At 43.9% G+C, this 16,393-nt stretch overlaps 1 protein-coding gene across 1 annotated transcript in view; it reads left to right on the forward strand.

Moving 5' to 3' along the window:
- LOC309550264 (uncharacterized protein) overlaps positions 1–16,393 on the forward strand; it is a gene marked incomplete at its 5' end in the record, with an annotated part of 231,995 nt that overhangs the window by 95,457 nt on the left and 120,145 nt on the right. The window lies entirely within an intron of this gene.

Here is a 16,393-nt window from a genome sequence, read left to right on the forward strand (position 1 = left end):
CCACCCCCAGGGTCACTGTAGGTGTGGAGAAAAGTTGTGTAAGAGGATATGGAGGAGAGATGAGGAGGAGATCCAGGAATCAGGATAAAGGTCAGGACAAGCAACAGACGAGCGCATCCAAGAGATGAAGCCGGGGTCACTACACAGAAAATCAATCCAAGGAAACAACAGGCAGGACGAGGAATAGCAAGAAGGAGCTCAGAGACAAATGAGAATATTGCTCAGCCAATGGGAGATTATCTCAGCATGACTTACATAATGAAGGAGATGGGGGGGAGGGGAGGTGACCATAGATACATGGAAATTCAGCTGGTTCAGCAGAGATCGCTCACATTTCCATCCATGTGTGGTCAGCTTTGGAAGCGAAATATATTAATCATCAACTGATCCCATTGAAGGGGTTAATCTACTTATTACCTCCTCTGCCACCAGATCATGCAGTGTCTCCCTCTACGTTCTATGGAACGTCCTCTTTACCTAAAATCACTTCCTGTCTGTATTCCATAGAGACTTCCTGTCTGGGTAGAAGTGATATCACCACCTTGTGGAGCTCAGAGGAACTGCAGCCCTGAGAACCGTCTGGTAGTGTGAACACGGCCTTGTGCTGTGTGTGTATGTACTGTATATCCTTCCCCTTTCTCTCCTCCCTGAGTGTGTATGAAGAGGCGGAGCTCCTGCTGGAACAGCGGTCGGAGGAGGAAGCCGAGTCTAGGAGGGAGACTGACAGAAAGCGCAGGGAATTGTATGCATAAGATATATAGAGAAACAACAGGTTCCCTTCCTTCACTTTGTGAGGTGGACACCTGGTGGGTTTTTTTTTTTTTTGCTGTGGTAGGTTTTTTCTTGTTTTTTTTTTTTTTTTTTGGAGAAAGATGGAGAAGAGGAGGTTTATCTATAGATCGGGTTACCTACATATTGTAGGAAGAGAAGTCAAATAACATATTACCCCTCAAAAATTAAAATTATATTATGTAATATAATATGCTACATAAAAAAAGGGGTTTCCTCCCTCTTTGTACTCATATTTTTGGAGCCTTTTATTTATTTATTTATTTATTTTTTTCCATTACAGTCACGTTTTTGATGATTTTTTTTCCACTGTTTAAGATATATAAATTTAGAATTGACACTTGGGATGCTTAGGGTCAGGGTTTTTTTTTTTTTTTTTGGAGTATAAACAATGTGCAATGTACAAGATTTATAAACATTGGGTATAACCAATGTACAAGAATTATAAACCTGTATATATGGTAGGCATGTGTTTAGATTTATTTACATATTATGAGGATGGTAATAAAATATTACTTTTCATCCCCCTCCTTTCTTATTATTTATTTTTAAAGCGGAGTTCCACCCTCAGAATAATTTTTTTAACAAAAATAGCACATTAATATTAATACATCTCGCTTCACAAAACTGCTATTTGCATATTTATGAGTTGAACAGTGTATTTGTTTAGTGAAAATCTTACTTTTAAAACTGCTGCCTGTGCATTGTCATCTTTACTAAGGGCGTCTGAAACAGCAGTGTAAGACTTCCTGACCTTCTTCCTGATTGCTGTTCATTCTGGCTACCCAGAATGCAGCAGGAAATCCCGCACATGGGCAGTACTATGCTTTAGGCATAGTACAGGTTGCTATAGAAACGTTGGCTCAGGAGGAAGTTGCCACCCTCTATATCCCTTCCCCGCCTCCAGGAAGACACATGAGAGAGAGAGAGAGAGAGAGAGACAGAGAGAAACAGAGAAAAACATACTGCCAACTAGTACCTAGAAAACTCTTGTCTGGCTGATGGGGAACTTTACCCTCCAGCTGTTGCAGAACTACAAGTCTCATTATGCTACTGCCTGTAGGAGTCATGCTTGTAACTGTCAGCCTTGCAATGCCTCATGGGACTTATAGTTCTGCAACAGCTGGAGGGCCGCCAGTTTGACGAAAATGGCACGCTGTTATGGGATCAGCACTTTGCACGGATGGACCGATGGATGCATGGCACGCTGTTATGGGGTCAGCACTTTGCAGGGATGGACCGATGGATGCATGGCACGCTGTTATGGGGTCAGAACTTTGCACGGATGGACCGATGGATGCATGGCACGCTGTTATGGGGTCAGCACTTTGCATGCATGGACGGATGGATGCATGGCACGCTGTTATGGGGTCAGCACTTTGCATGCATGGACGGATGGATGCATGGCACGCTGTTATGGGGTCAGCACTTTGCATGCATGGACGGATGGATGCATGGCACGCTGTTATGGGGTCAGCACTTTGCATGCATGGATGGACGGATGGATGCATGGCATGCTGTTATGGGGTCAGCACTTTGCATGCATGGACGGATGGATGCATGGCACGCTGTTATGGGGTCAGCACTTTGCATGCATGGATGGATGGACGGATGGATGCATGGCACGCTGTTATGGGTTAGCACTTTGCATGCATGGACGGATGGATGCATGGCACGCTGTTATGGGGTCAGCACTGGGTCCCCCAGCACAACCCCCCAAATCACCCTCCTAGTACCCCCCCCCCCCAATTCCCCTGCTAGAAGAAATCTTATCCTGTCACCTCTCAAATTCCCCATCCCAGCACCCCCCCCCCCCCATGTCGGATTGTCCTTGGGGGGGGGGGGGGAATAAGAGAATTTGTACTAGCAGGGTGGGGAGAAGATGATTACTTCATGGTGGGATTGGTGACAGGATAAGATTTGTGCCCCCGAGCGCAGTTCTCCCTTTCTTCAAGCATCGCAGGCAGACCTCAGATACAGCGCGGCACATCTCTCTGTCATTCTCCTCTTCATATGTCAGAGCGGAGGAGGAGCAGAGGAGGAACCTAAGAGAGAAGCCGATTACTGAACTTTTGGCTTTGCACAGACAGCTGCCGAGGGAGAGATGCGGCTGCAGAAGGGGAGAAGATTGCAGCTCAGGAATGACACTGGATGTCAGATCATCGGGACTATACAGAGTTTGTTATCCCCTCTCCTCCCAGCAAACAATGTGGAAAGGGGGCGGGTAACAAACTCTGTATAGTCCGGATCTGACATCCAGTGTCATTCCTGAGCCGCAATCTTCTCCCCTTCTGCTTCTGCAGCCGTATCTCTCCCTCGGCAGCCGTCTGTGCAAAGCTTTAGGAATCGGCTTCTCCTCCACCGCTCTGACATAAGGTAAGGAGAAGCCGAAGGACGCCGCTACAGTGATAGGAGTGTGAAGCCTGGCAAGAAGAGAGAGAGGGAGCACATCCCGCTCTCTCCTGTGTCACAGAAACACTCCTTACAGCGCCCCCTCCACCTCCCATGCTGCAAACACCGCCGGGATAAGCTGAGCCGAGTTCAGGTCGGGTCACTGGTCTCTGACACCCCGTGAGATGTGGGGCTGTGCCGCTGCGGTACTATAATAAATAAAAAAGAGTGGGGCTGCTGTGAGTGAAGGCAGACTAGGAACAGCATCAACCCACAGCCATGACAACGGCCCTCGAGGCGTCATTTCCTGTTTTAAAAAACGCGAGATGAGGAGAGGCCGATTGCCTTCTGGTAGTTATTACACACAGCTCCCATGAAGCAATGCGAATCAGGAAATGACGACATCGGCCGCGGCCGAGGAGGGGGGGAGGAAGCAAGAAGAAGGAGGAAGTGAACTTTATAATGAAGTAAAAATAAGGTAGGAAACTTAAAAAAAAAAAAAAATGCCCAATTGATCTTGAGAATGCACAGCCCGAACTAAAACTGCAAAGTTGTGAAACAGGGTGGAACTCCACTTTAATATTTTAATTTTTTTTTCATTACACAAGCTACATAAAGAAAAAAAGGGGTTTCCTCCCTCTTTGTACTCATATTTTTGGAGCCCCCTTTTTTTTTTCCACTATAGTCACGTTTTTGATGTTTTTTTTTTTATTTCACTGCTTAAGATATATACATTTAGAATTGACACTTGGGGTGCTTAGGGTTTGGGGATTTTTTTTTTTTTTGGAGTATAAACAATGTACAAGATTTATAAACATTGGGTATAGATACATTTTTTTTTTTTTTGACACTATAAAATTATTTACACACGCTAAATAGGGGATCGAGGAATTTCCCCCTTTTTTTTTTTTTTTTGAGCACTATAAAATTAGTTGTATTATCCAGGTAAGAAAACAAGAGATTCCCTTCTTTCACTTTTTTTTTTATGTTACTAGTATTAAAAATGCTCATCTCAACTTCCAATAATACACTAGCAGCGCTATCATAAGAAGAGAATAAAGTCTCTGTGATGGAATATAAAACGATGTGAGACAAGTTCATGCAGAGAGTCCACAGAATCAAAGAGTGCAGCTCCTCCACAACTGTACATTCAGATCCTAGAAAGCCTCCACCTCACCGCTGTGCACACCCAATGGTAGTACACTTACCAGAGGCCGCTGGATAACGAGCCAATGTATATCTCAAACACAGGGATGTGTGGTCCACCAAAGACTTGAAAACCAGGAAGGGACTCTCGCCTCACACTTATACACAGGAATCGCTCCGCATATACAAGGTGCATGTGAATAAATCAATAACACCACATAGCGTGATACTGCATAACATTCCCCTTTATTCCAACACACAAATTCTTCAAATATTGCACTCACAGACAAATGGTAAGTAAAGCGTGTAAAACTGGGGTAAAACCTGTGTCCTGTCACTTCCCGCTGATGAATAGCTTGCTGCTCGTTACCTGGACGGTCAAACTACCGTTCAGCTACCAATCGGCAAGCTATTCATCAGCGGGAAGTGACAGGACACAAGTTTTACTCCAGTTTTACACGCTTTACTTACCATTTGTCTGTGAGTGCAATATTTGAAGAATTTGTGTGTTGGAATAAAGGGGATTGTTATGCAGTATCACGCTATGTCGTGTTATTGATTTATTTACATGCACCTGGTATATGCGGAGCGATTCCTGTGTATAAGTGTGAGGCGAGAGTCCCTTCCTGGTTTTCAAGTCTTTGGTGGACCACACATCCCTGTGTTTGAGATATACATTGGCTCGTTATCCAGCGGCCTCTGGTAAGTGTACTACCATTGGGTGTGCACAGCGGTGAGGTGGAGGCTTTCTAGGATCTGAATGTACAGTTGTGGAGGAGCTGCACTCTTTGATTCTGTGGACTCTCTGCATGAACTTGTCTCACATCGTTTTATATTCCATCACAGAGACTTTATTCTCTTCTTATGATAGCGCTGCTAGTGTATTATTGGAAGTTGAGATGAGCATGTTTTATCACTTTTGAGATACACCCATTTTTAACATGTATTATTTGTAATAGCAGCAGCTGCAGGTCCTTTTAATAGGACCACATATATTTATTGTATATTTATTGTCTACTTACATTTGAGCGCTGGGTGAGTGGGCCCATTTTATAGATCCTACTCCTCATTTTATAGTATTAAAATTGCCTTCAGGATGCTCAAAGGATATAGAGGGCTGCTCCCTGAGAGGTAAGATAGATAAATATAGAAGAATGGCTTTCTGCTGATTATAAAATATTAGAGTATAAAGAGTCCGGGGGGTTTGTGGGGGGAGAGAGCTGGGACCTCACTTTGAGGCCCTGCCCAACCACGAACCTACATAGGACTACGCACAAGCCTTTAGGTTTGAGGGTGTGCGTACAAATAACAAGTAGTTAATTTTTCAGTTTTGGGTGGGTGGATGGGTGGGATTGGTTCTGTGTTTTTTTTTTTTTAATTTCTCTCTTTTCTTCCCTTTCCCTTCCTTTCCCTTTCCATTTTCTAGCGTGACAATATGGCAAATATAAAAGTAATGACATTAAATTCAAGAGGCCTTAATACTCCCGAAAAAAGACGTATGTTATTAAATGCTTTAAAACGCTCTCAGATGGCACAAAATCTAATGTAACGATTTTGCGGCCGGAACTCCGCTTTAATGTTTGGCAACAGATGATATTGCCAAGCACAAGGTACTACAGTGGCTACAAAAATGTGCACCGGCCTATACTAACCCTTATGCTGAAGAATGGGAGTGTTTGGTGATGAGGCCTAGTCAGGGTACCTGACCAACATCTTTGGTTGGTTTAGGTACATCGATGATGTCCTCTGGATTGGCATGGTGAACCTCAGAACAATGGGAGGTTTATAGGGATAGAATAATTCAATTTGAAATTGATGTTGGGTGGCTTTGGGGTGTTTTAATTCTTAATGTAAAATACACTCTAGTGTCTGGTGTTTGTTGGCTCCCATGTTCAATTTTTTTTCACTTTGGGTGCCCCCCCCCCCCCCACCGAGTTTAGCCTGCCTTATGGGCCAGAAACACTCCCTTTTAGCTACTGTGTGAAGTGGCAGGAAAAGGGGAAGGGATGCTGTTTACTATTCTCTGTCTCTATGGGTGCCATCTTTACTATCTGGCCTGATAGATAAGGGTTGAGTACACTACAGTGGGCTGGGCAGTCTCTGAGGGAATTGGAATATCAATTAAACTGGTCAGACGTCAGTCTTTCCCCCATCTGATCCTGAGGTGACGCTCTCTGTATCTCTCCTTGATGGATAGACTTTTATTTTTACACCTGGAATGAAGGTCCTTTGATGTGAAGTTTCATGACAGTGAGTGAACTTTTATGAGTTCCTAGTAATAGGGGTGACATCCAAGCCATGCAAAGGTGGAATCAGTGGTCCCTGAATACATTTTTATATGGACATTTGTGTGTTATTAATTACAGGCTAAATCTACCTGGAGACACTGTACAAGTGTTATACTGTATGTCGTCTTGTGGTCCCTGTTGAAGTCCAAGTGTGGACATTTCTACCTATTATTATTATTTTACAAGATTTATAGAGCACCAAAGCTTGCACAGTGCTTTATAATCTAAAGGAAGACTGTACAGTTACAATAAAAGAGGGTTTACAAGGGCCTTGCTCCTAAGAGCTTACAATCTAATTGGGTGGGCCAAGTTATACAAAAGGTTATAACTGTGGGGGACGAGCTAATGGAAGAGTTAAAAGTTTGAGGTGTAAGAGGCTTTCCTGAAGAGATAATTCTATCTATGATAAATGACAGACTGAATTCACATTGACACATTCTCCTCACCTGGAATGCGCTGAGTTCTTGGATAACGTCTACACAGTGTTTACAGATTGGCTTTATCACCCCAACGAGCTTTCTCCAGTTAATGGACGTAATCATTATGTTTGGATGATGTCACCAGTCAGGAGCCTTTCCTGTCATCCTACATTAGGGTGACCAGATATTTAAAATGAAATCCTGGGACATTATTATTATTTTTTTTGGCAGATGGTAAACTATTTTATAAGCATCAAGAGCAATTTTGTGAAAATTCATACGTCTGGAAAACCAGGTCGCATTGAATTGTCACAGAAACAAATGACTGGACTTTCTAAGGCACACCATAGAATGAATCAGAGTGACTCGTGTATTGTAAAATATATTCTTTTTATTTATTGCAAAAAATTATTATTAAAAATGAGAGCAGGAAGTACACATCGAACTTGTCCTCTTCAAGAGGTAACCATTAACATGGATTAATAAAATCGCATAGCCAAAGACAATTTTTATCCAGTTGAACCCTTGGGTGACTGGAAAAATTGTGTGGGCTATGATGCATTCATAATGCGTTCACAACAATAATTAAGCAACTATAAATTCGTATCTGATCTTTGGGTCTACGCGTTTCACAACGTGCTTCTTCAGGACCACATTTTAACATCAGATAAATCTTAAGACAAAGAGAATGTTTCATTAGTACACTTATAATAAAGATAATGTGTAATACCTTATGGCTACACCCATAAGGTGCGAGTTTATCTAGACCATGTGCACACAAATTGTATTAAACATTATCTTTATTATAAGTGTACTAATGACACATTCTCTTTGTCTTAAGATTTATCTGATGTTAAAATGTGGTCCTGAAGAAGCACGCTGCGAAACGCGTAGACCCAAAGATCAGATACGAATTTATAGTTGCTTAATTATTGTTGTGAACGCATTATGAATGCATCATAGCCCACACAATTTTTCCAGTCACCCAAGGGTTCAACTGGATAAAAATTGTCTTGGGCTATGCGATTTTAATAATCCATGTTAATGGTTAACTCTTGAAGAGAACAAGTTCGATGTGTACTTCCTGCTCTCATTTTTAATAATAATTTTTTGCAATAAATAAAAAGAATATATTTTACAATACACGAGTCACTCTGATTCATTCTATGGTGTGCCTTAGAAAGTCCAGTCATTTGTTTCTGTGACAATTCAATGCGACCTGGTTTTCCAGACGTATGAATTTTCACAAAATTGCTCTTGTTTCTCAATTTTTGGATGATGGCACTTATTGGGTAGTTCAATCTCTCCTATGTTCTATTTTATAAGCATATTTTCCTCAAATAGTTCATGAGATGGTCAGAGACTGCGGACATAGTGCAGGAGATGGTCAGAGACTGCAGACATAGTACAGGAGATGGTCAGAGACTGCGGACATAGTACAGGAGATGTTCAGAGACTGCTGACATAGTACAGGAGATGGTCAGAGACTGCTGACATAGTACAGGAGATGGTCAGAGACTGCTGACATAGTACAGGGGGTGGTCAGAGACTGCAGACATAGTGCAGGAGATGGTCAGAGACTGCAGACATAGTACAGGAGATGTTCAGAGACTGCTGACATAGTACAGGGGATGGTCAGAGACTGCTGACAGAGTACAGGGGATGGTCACAGACTGCGGACACAGTACAGGGGGTGGTCAGAGACTGCAGACATAGTAGAGGGGGTGGTCCGTGACTGCGGACATAGTACAGGGGGTGGTCCGTGACTGCGAACATAGTACAGGGGGTGGTCAGAGACTGTGGACATAGTACAGGGGGTGGTCACAGACTGCTGACATAGTACAGGGGGTGGTCAGAGACTACGGACATAGTACAGGGGATGGTCAGAGACTGCGGACATGGTACAGGGGGTGGTCAGAGACTGCGGACATGGTACAGGAGGTGGTCAGAGACTGCAGACATGATACAGTAGATGGCCAGATACTGCGGACATAGTACAGGAGATGGTCAGAGACTGCGGACATAGTAGCGGGGGGTGATCAGAGACTGTGGACATAGTACAGGGGGTGGTCAGTGACTGCGGACATGATACAGGAAATGGTCAGAGACTGCGGACATGATACAGGAAATGGTCAGAGACTGCGGACATAGTACAGGGGGTGGTCAGAGACTGCAGCCATAATAGAAGAGATGATCAGACACTGCGGATATTATACAAGAGATGGTCAGAAACTACTGCACTGAAATGTGAGCCATGCTTGGGTCCCTTTTCAGAAGCATTTGACATGCAGTGAGGAGGGGATATTGCATTTCCTCACTGCCTCTTTAACCCCTAACTACCACTTAAAAACGCATAGGACAAAATACTGTTCTAAGCTTGGGAGGGGGAGAGAGAGAAGGAAGAGCAGGAAGGAGGAGGGGGGGGGGGGCATGGGATCCGGTCACAGCTCACTCACTTCAGTCCCTGAGGGCTCTCAGCTCACTCACTTCAGTCCCTGAGGGCTCTCAGCTCAGTCACTTCAGTCCCTGAGGGCTCTCAGCTCAGTCACAGCAGCTTCAGGATTACAGTGAACTTCCCGCCCACACATCCTATTCACACCCAGCACACGGGCTGCTGGAGTGTGGGCAGATACAGCGAGGGAGGGGCGGGAAGAAGCAGAGGCGATCCAGCCTCTTCCATTCTCTGTGGAGGGGGGAGCTGTGTTGTCTTTGCTCCATGAGAAGGGAACACAGACACTCAGCAGTGTGACAGATGCATCCATCTGTATATTCACGGAGGGTTGGCAACACTTATGGGGCATCCTATGTAGGGGCACTGGCCTGACAACCCTTCCCACCCCCAATGTGTGTCATCCATGGTGAACCACCACCCCCTTTGGAAGCCACTGGTGACACCCCTGAATCTGGGAACAGAACTGGGGACATACTTGGTCCGGGATGGTGTCCTCAATCTGGGGACTGTCCCCAGGAAACCGGGGACGTCTGGTCACCCTATCCTACATGCTCCGTTCTGAGGATTCTTCTATCCTTCCAAACAAATGTATGAAATCGTCGATGAGCACTCCTTCTATGGGATCTAGAAGATCTGGAATCACAATGCCTTTATGGATGAAGTGGATGACCCAGTTTATATATTATGTATAAAAGAAGAAAATGTAATATACTGCACTAATAATAAAGATAGCAGCTAGCACACTCAACTGACAAATACGTTGATAAAAAGTAAAAATATGTAAATGTGCAGCGCTAAACCAAAGTGATAATAATGAATAAATCACTCAAAGCAATGATAAAAAGTGTAAATATAGATAGAAGGTGAATATAAGCCCCAAGTGAACAAAGGTGAAAATTAAAGTCCAGGGTGATGTGTGTGATCACAGTTGACGCTAGATCCCAGCACCAGCAAGGAAACAAACATATGCGCTCACCAGAGGGACTGGACCCAAAATACCATATAGTAAATGGGTCAGATGGGCTCACAAGGTATCAGGTGGGTCTCCAGATAAGTGCTGCAGCCACGGACGTTTCAGTGCAATCACAAGACGAATGAAGCAATATGAAGACTCTCATTCACCAAATGACATGGAGGGATAAACCAAACAAGGCAAACATAGTGTAAATTAGCTGTGGGTCCTGAGCACCTCGTATGACATCACATAATGCTGATATAATCAGTGGGTCCTTAACCACTTAAGCCCCGGAAGATTTTACCCCCTTTCTGACCAGGGCCTATTTTGCGATTGGGGACTGCGTGACTTTAATGGACAATTGCGCGGTCGTGCGATGCTGTACCCAAATGAAATTGACGTCCTTTTTTTCCCACAAACAGAGCTTTCTTTTGGTGGTATTTGGTCACCTGTGCGATTTTTTGATCATGCGCTATAAACAAAGAATTGCGACAATTTTGCAAAAATAACAATGTTGTTCACATTTTTTTATATAAAATTCCCCCCAAAAAAATGTAAAAATCAAAATTTTTTAACATTTTAGGCCAATTTGTTTTATGCTACCTATGTTTGGTAAAAAAAAAATCGCAAAAAGCGTATTTTGATTGGTTTGCGCAAAAGTTATTGCGTTTACTAACTAAGGGAAAGATTTTTGTCATTTTTATTATTTTGTTTTTTTTTTAACGAGTAATGGCAGCGATCTGCGGGTTTTTTTTTGCGGGACTGCAACATTGCGGCAGACAGATCAGACCCCTGACTGACATTTTTGACACTTTTGGGGTTACCAGTGACATTACTACAGTAATCAGTGCTATACATATGCACTGTTACTTTAAAAATTACACTGGCAGGGAAGGGGTTAACTTTTATTTGAGAGGGAGGGGTTAAGTGTGTCCCTAGGGGCGTGCTTCTAACTGTGATTGGATGTGGCTGTGTGTGTAACAGCAGAGATCTATGGTCCTACATAGCAGGACCGTATGATCTGTGCTGTTACACAGGGGAGAATGGCAGGCGGCTTTGTTTACATTAGCCGCCTGCCTTTCTCCCGGTGTAACCGACGATCGCGAGTGACCGGCGGACATCGGGTCCACCGGTCACTCACGTGTGGGGGTCCGTGAGCGAGCAGGAGCGGGAGCGTGCCTCCGGCGGTGCGTGCTTACTTCCTAGAGCCTCACAGGCAAGCGACGTAGTACTACGTCACTTTGCCTGTGAGGGGCTGACCGCCGCAGTAAATAGTCGTGCGACGGTCGGCAAGTGGTTAACAGCTTCTTTCAACTGCGCTGTAGCCAGAGAGATTGCCAGATAAATTTATATTGCTCTCTGCTTACCAGAGAGCAGGATCCATTGGTAGGGTCTGCTGATGGTGTGATTGCAAACTGAAACGTCCGTAGCAGCAGCACTTATCTGGAGACCCACCTGATACCTTGTGAGCCCATCTGACCCATTTACTATATGGTATTTTGGGTCCAGTCCCGCTGGTGAGCGCATATGTTTCTTTCCTTGCTGGTGCTGGGATCTAGCGCAGTGTTGCCAACCGTCCGTATATTTACGGACAGCCCGTAAAATCAGGGCACTTTTCTCCTGCCCGTAAATGCCCGTAGCAGGAAAAAAGTATCCGTTAAAACGATGGCTGCGGCGAGACAAACTGACTGCGCATGCGCGGCGTTCGCCTCTCGGTCTCGATCACTCACAGTCAGTCAGTCAGTCTCATCATCTCCTCCTCCCCCGCCTGTGCCCTGCCCACATGACCCGCCCAGAATTTTCCCGCCACTGCCGCCGCGGACCGCACGCGAGCAAGCCAGGAGGAAGGAGCCTGCTGCCGGCCGGAGGTGGACCGCGTGTGGAGAGGAGTCAGACGAGACGACGGAGACCGACTGACCCGACCAGCCCAGGACTGTCTGCAGCAGCACCAGCCAGCTGAGCTCCCACCCCGGCGTCCCCCCACGAGGAGGATCCATCCATCTCTGGGCTGGCCTGGCACAGACACCACCACCATCGGCCATCCACTGTCTCTCGAGTTTCGTCGACTCCATCTGATGATCTTCTTCTCCAGACCGTGAGTACTCCTCCTAGGCTCCTACTAATCTCCTCTCCTCGCCCCCAGTCTCCCCAGGCCCCACCTGCCACCTCTCTGACCTCCTCAGCCCTGGCCTGAGCCCAGGGCAGGGCTGCTGAAGAATTCATCCATCCAGAATTCCATCCATGGCCTCTCCTCACTCCCAGTCCCCCCCCAGGCCCCCCCTGCCACCTCTGACCACCTCCTGTACCATGTCCGCAATCTCTGACCACCTCCTGTACCATGTCCGCAGTCTCTAACCATCTCTCATCTTTTATCATGTCTGCAGGGGAGTCTGGACTCTGGAGAGGAGTCAAGAGTGAGAGCGCCACTGGGATGGGGGTCACAGGAGAAGTCAGATGTGTGGGGCCAGTGGAGTGGAGACCAGAGCCGCCTGACTGAGCCCCTCACAGTGCACCTGAGAGGTCAGTGATAGCGCCGCCAGACGAGTCTGATGGGGGGGGGTCACTGATGTAAGGGGGCACTGATATAAAGATCCCTCTATATTAGTAACCCCCATATATTAATGTATTCACTCTGTGGAAGGTGGTCTCTGGTCACCAGATTGCCCCCACATCAGAGTCTGCAGGATTCTCCCCTTACAGTGCGAAGGGGCAACTCTGCAGACCCTGATGTAAAAGGGAACTCTGATGTAAAGGGCAATGCAGTAGACTCTGATATAACAAAAACAACTGGTTACTGTCCACACCTGTAACTGGTCTCTGCAGCAAGGAGCATTGGAAGGGCAATGCATATAACAAGACAAAAAGATTTCCAAGCTCTCCTTACCGACCAATCTGTGACCAACCGAATTGACCTGTCCAACAGTACGTGTTTTTAACACATACTGTTGGACAGGTCAATTCGGTTGGTCGGAGATTGGTCGGTAAGGAGAGCTTGGAAATCTTTTTGTCTTGTTATAGACTCTGATATAAGGCGGTTTCTGGTCACCAGAGCACCCACTTAAATCAGAGTTCCCCCTTAAATCAAGATCTGCAGCATTCCTCTTTATGTCAGAGTTACACTGTAAGGGAAATCCTGCACAATCTGATATATGGGGGAACGCTGTGCTGGCTGGGTTATATTAATCTGATCTTCATGTAAATGGAGAAATATGGTTTTTGACTTTTGTTTAACCTAAACACATTGCTAATAGCACTAGCTACGTGTTTATAGTTTAAGTATTGATATTTGCAAGGTTTAGCACTAAAAACAGTCTGTTTATGTACATTTTTGCACTGCCAGTAAAAAATTGGTGCCGTCCGTAAATTTTGGACGTTCTGCCAGTAAATTTCCCTCCGGGGGGTTGGCAACACTGATCTAGCGTCAACTGCGATCACACACATCACCTTGGACTTTAATTCTCACCTTTCTTCACTTGGGACTTATATTCACCTTCTATCTATATTTAGACTTTTTATCATTACTTTGAGTGATTTATTTATTATTATCACTTTGGTTTAGCGCTGCACATTTACATATTTTTATATATTATGTATTGTTTTACAGATGTTTTCACTCCAGGATTAATTATTTTATTTATATAACCCTTGAAAGAATTGCTATTACTTTTAGAGATCTCCACCACCATTCCTATGTGACCATTACATCCTTGCAAATTATGTTTAGCATGTTCATTTTGAGTGGATTAACATTTATTTTAATGCTTTCTGATATATTTTTGCATTTCCTTATCCAAAAAGATCAATTTCCAGATTTTGTTTTCTTGGGTATACCTTTGTTTTGAACTTAGCCATGTAAATTAGATATTATACAGGAATGTATACAAGTTGGTGAGGCCAACATAGAGTCAGTTTGGGTTACGTTGCAGTTTGCTAATCATGCAGTAACTCGTGTAGGTGTGATATATAGACCACCTGGTCAAGTCAAAGAACTAGATGATCTACTAGTTGAAGAAATAGCTAAAATGACAATGAAAGGAGAAGTTATCATTATGGGAGATTTCAATCTTCCAGATATAAACTGGAAAACAGGAGTACAGATATTCTAAATTCCCTACTGGGGTTGTCTCTGCAACAAGTGGTTGAGGAGCTAACCCGGAAAGGAGGCCATTTTGGATTTGGTATTCACAAATGGGGATTCGGTATATGATGTCATTGTAGGCGAAACCTTGGGATCTAGTGATCACCAGTCAGTGTGGTTTAATATAAGAACTGTGAAAGAGTCACACCACACAAAAACAAAAGTTTTAGATTTTAGAAAAACAGACTTTTCAAAAATGAAATTAGTCATAAATGAGTCCTTATCAGACTGGAACAGATTACATGGAGTCCAGGAGAAATGGGACTACTTAAAAGGTGCATTATTGAAGGCAACAGAAAATTGCATTAGACTTGTCAGTAAGAGCAAAAAAAGGAAGAGACCACTGTGGTACTCAGCAGAAGTGGCCCAAATCATTAAAAATAAAAAGCTAGCATGTTGTAATTATAAAAAAACCCAGAGCAATGAAGATAAGGAAATCTACAAGATTAGGCAGAAAGAGGCCAAGCAAGTTATAAGAACTTCTAAAGCGCAGGCAGAAGAAAAACTAGCTCAGTCTATGAAAAAGGGGGATAAGACATTCTTCAGATATATAAATGAAAAAAGGAAATTAAAACAAGGAATAACTAAATTAAAAACAAAGGACGGAAGGAATGTAGAAGAGAATAAAGGGCTAGCCGACTGCCTTAATGAATACTTCTGTTCAGTTTTTACAGAAGAAAAAGAAGGAGAAGGACCTCCACTTGAAAGGATGACTAATGAATCGTTTGATGCATGTGTCTTTACAGAGGAAGACGTTCTAAGATTGCTGTCTAAAGTGAAGACAAATAAGTCACAGGGTCCTGATGAGATACACCCAAAATTATTAAAAGAGCTTAGTGGTGAGCTGGCAAAACCATTAACAGATTTATTTAACCAATCATTAGTAACAGGAGTCGTCCCGGAAGATTGGAAATTGGCAAATGTCGTGCCCATTCACAAGAAAGGTAGTAGGGAGGAATCGAGCAACTATAGACCAGTGAGTCTGACATCAATAGTAGGCAAATTAATGGAAACCCTATTAAAGGATAGGATTGTGGAACATCTTCAATCCCATGGATTGCAAGATGAAAAACAACATGGGTTTACTTCAGGGAGATCATGTCAAACAAATCTTATAGATTTTTTTGACTGGGTGACTAAAATAATAGACGGTGGAGGTGCAGTAGACATTGCATATCTAGATTTTAGTAAGGCTTTTGACACTGTCCCACATAGAAGACTTATCAATAAACTACAGTCATTGAGCATGGACTCCCATATTGTTGAGTGGATTAGGCAGTGGCTGAGTGACAGACAACAGAGGGTTGTAGTCAATGGAGAACATTCAGAACAAGGTCATGTTACCAGTGGGGTACCTCAGGGATCTGTACTGGGACCAATTTTGTTTAATATCTTCATAAGTGATATTGCAAAAGGCCTCGATGGTAAGGTTTGTCTTTTTGCTGATGACACAAAGATATGTAACAGGGTTGATGTTCCTGGAGGGAAACGCCAAATGGAAAAGGATTTAGGAAAACTAGAAGAATGGTCAGAACTCTGGCAACTGAAATTTAATGTGGATAAGTGCAAGATAATGCACCTGGGGCGTAAAAACCCAAGGGCAGAATATAGAATATTTGACACAGTCCTGACCTCAGTATCTGAGGAAAGGGATTTAGAAGTAATTATTTCAGAAGACTTAAAGGTGGGAAGACAATGTAATAGAGCAGCACGAAATGCCAGCAGAATGCTTGGATGTATAGGGAGAGGTATAAGCAGTAGAAAGAGAGAAGTGCTTATGCCGCTGTACAGAACACTGGTGAGACCTCACTTGGA

This window comes from Pelophylax lessonae (assembly GCF_965119305.1).
Source record: "Pelophylax lessonae genome assembly, chromosome: 3".
In the NCBI taxonomy this organism is placed as follows: domain Eukaryota; kingdom Metazoa; phylum Chordata; class Amphibia; order Anura; family Ranidae; genus Pelophylax; species Pelophylax lessonae.